This window comes from Ambystoma mexicanum, chromosome 1p (genome assembly GCF_040938575.1).
Source record: "Ambystoma mexicanum isolate Mex_15411 chromosome 1p, UKY_AmexF1_1, whole genome shotgun sequence".
NCBI lineage: Eukaryota > Metazoa > Chordata > Amphibia > Caudata > Ambystomatidae > Ambystoma > Ambystoma mexicanum.
Window position 1 is genome coordinate 1,325,522,949 of NC_090921.1, and position 3,117 is coordinate 1,325,526,065.

At 40.6% G+C, this 3,117-nt stretch overlaps 1 long non-coding RNA gene across 1 annotated transcript; it reads right to left on the reverse strand.

Moving 5' to 3' along the window:
- Window positions 1-784: 784 nt before the first annotated feature.
- Window positions 785-2,560, reverse strand: LOC138576255 (uncharacterized). Its single transcript, XR_011303962.1, has 4 exons — window positions 2,497-2,560; window positions 2,143-2,247; window positions 2,013-2,047; window positions 785-1,391 (listed from the first exon to the last, which is right to left on the reverse strand). It is a non-coding gene; the product is annotated as an uncharacterized lncRNA (long non-coding RNA).
- Between the last annotated feature and the right edge of the window lie 557 nt (window positions 2,561-3,117).

Genomic DNA, 3,117 nt, shown 5'->3' on the forward strand with positions numbered 1-3,117 from the left:
AGAGTTCCAAGTGTTCCCAAACAGAATATTTTGCATGTTTATGGTATGGGGTTATGACACTCCTAAGGGCCTTAATCTGCCTAATGGGGTCTTTTGTCATAACTCTCTTGAGTTTGTTTTCCTTCTTTGGCTTAGTCACCCGAGTCCACTCACCCTCAGACTCAGAGGCGCTACTACTTGAGGTCCCCTCATGATCATCTAGGCTCTCCTGCATTCTGTGAACTTGAGAGGGGCTCACAGAATGGTGGGGCCTAGTCTCTCCACTCCCGTGGGACACAGGAGAGTAGTCTTCTGACCCCTCCCTGCTCGCAGGGTTGGCAGAGTATTCCCCCCACTGCCCTAATTGGGTAGAGGTCTTCAGGATAATCTTTATGGGCCTCATTTCATTGGGTTTTTCATCAAATTGGACAACCTGGTCCCTTGGAAAGTACTATTACTGTGGATCTAATTCCCCGACCCTCCCCTCATAGGAGACTTCCTTGTCAGAGACATCAGCCTTAATGTTTGGGTATATATACAGGGATGCCCGTTGTAAAGACCGGAGGGGGGGGGGTCTGCACTTCCACTCTCTATATGGTAGAGGGGAGGCACAGAGACCCCTGCCAAAATTCTCTATTATGGTAGCAATGGACGGGCAATCAAGGCCTAGCTTCTCAGGAGGTGATGCGAGCTGGTTCTTAAGTACAGTGTAGTCACCAAGCACCCACAAAGGAATGTCCACACAATGTATCGGTTACAACACAGTCTTTATATAATTAATATTCAAGGTCATATAAACGATCACAATAACTCACTTTGTACTCCGAAAATCAACAATGGCAAATATGTACAATTCTAAAGTGGTACCACTAACGTTATTAGATCTCATTAGAGTGCATACGGTCAGATGAAACACAGATCAAAATAAAGAGGAAACCAGCAGTAGAGAGAGGAAGGAAAGCAAGATGGTTGAGCAATAGGCAGAATACTGGCCCCGTTACCTAGACACAGTTCTGTGTGGAGATCCCCCACCTGGGCAACCTGTAGAAGAAAGATACAAGCCCAGTCCATATATTAGAGAAGAATAGGTTAGTAGGTGGATTCGAAACTAAATATCTGTGCGCTAGTGATCACCTCCAAAATCTATCATCAATGGCAACAATCATTAAAGGTATGTGCTAGCAGCAATCATTCCAATCCCGCCAACCCATCCACCCAGGTTGGTACAAAATGAATACAGATTTGGAGATGTGGGATGAGGATGCGCTCAACACCAGCAAAGAAATTAACAATCATTTGAATATGAAAATCAAATAGTGATGTTTACTTGGTGTAAGGCGCTTTATAAATCAATCAATCAATTCAGTTGCGATCAGCCGACACGTGTTTCGACACACTGGTCGTTTTCAAGGCTTAATATTAACAGAAAACCAAGCAAATGTATAATACATATTAAAAATAACAACACAAAACAATCATAAGCCACAAAATATATAACATCACAGAATGTGCATGGTATTAGGCACGAGCAAATGTACAAGAAAATAAAAGAGTGTCATTCAGCAATCATGTTGAAAAATAAAGGTTCAGACATTAAATGAAACAATAGATCAAAAGTCAAAAGAAGATTTATACAGAAGTATCATACCATAATTCAGGTTAGGAGTGAGGGCAAAATGGAATTCAATGAAGATCGCCAATGTCAGGAAGAGAGATCATAAAATGAGACTAATTAGTTAAAGTTGTCCAAATTAAGGCAGTTGAACAGTCAAAGTGGTATTATTCAAGCCAAAAACTTTGGTTCACTGACAACAACTCACCAGCATACGATCTAACCCATAAAAAACTAGTGAGATAACACCTAAGTAGGATTCTTAATAAAGTTGACAATTTCATGATCGAACTGACCAGGGTATGTGGTAAGCTATGCTACTGTAGCTAGATGATGATGGCATGCAAGATTGAAGAACAAAAACAAATCAAAAAGAAAATTTCAGGAATTGGATGATAAGCGAGATAGGAATAACGCTTACCAGCGAATACTTTGAAGATCTCCCACGTTGGAGTCCTGTAAATGTGGACAGGATAAAATTACAATGGAACATAAGTTTAGGATAATAACAATGTGCGGAAAAAAGGCTTGAGAGGGCATAGTCTACATACCTGACAGTTGATCAGGTGTTGACTGGGGACATCACAAGAACGTGGTGTTTTGAATAAATTAGCTGAAGCAGAGTTCTGCCGGATTGGCTCATAACCATATATGCCCTGCAAAAAATTAAGGCGACTAAATAATGGCGTTTGCCAAAATGTGACAAAACAATATAATTGGATCAGTTTCTTATGAATGGTATGCACTAGTAACGACAAACAGATAGTATTGTCAGTAGAAATATACGGTAGAATGCACGTAGAGCTGGAAAAACACTATGAAAATCAAGATTGAGGTAAATATAAGGTGGGTCTGATATTCAGACAGTGGTATAAATGTACAGCATCTCAAAAAGGAATACTTACTCGGTAAATCGAGTAGCCCAAGTCAAATGGGATAATCCCCTACCGGTTTCAAACAAGCCCCATAGCTCAATGGAAGAAATTACATCCGCGTACGGTCGGCAGCGTGATGACGTCACGCGCAAGAACGCGTGACGTCACAGAAAATAGGCTCCATTTCTAGAACGCGGAATAGAACTGGTTAATGTGCAATCAAATATTTTTGTTCACATGAGAACAAAAAAAAGATGAAATGCATGACTACAAGCAATAGAAATACAGGGACAATCCCCTGCCAATTACAAATGATCGCAGTGGCATAATTGTGATAGTTCATCGGCGCACGTCACAGATGTGACGTAGGCGCGTGATGACGTCACGTGCAGAAGCGAGTGACGTCTCAGTAAGCAAACACCATTATTCACATTGGGTAAGTAAATTACTACGAGATCCATAGAAAAGCTGTACTGAGAAAATTAGAAGTGCACTGTAAGTGGTATAAATGGACATGATAAATAGAGTAGTGATCAAAGGATCAGACATGGAAAATATGCGGTAATAACCCAAAGTTAAGTATGGAACAAAAAACTGTCTAGAAAGAAGAAAAAATATTTGCACATGGAAATGAAGAGTTGACTGTGAAGG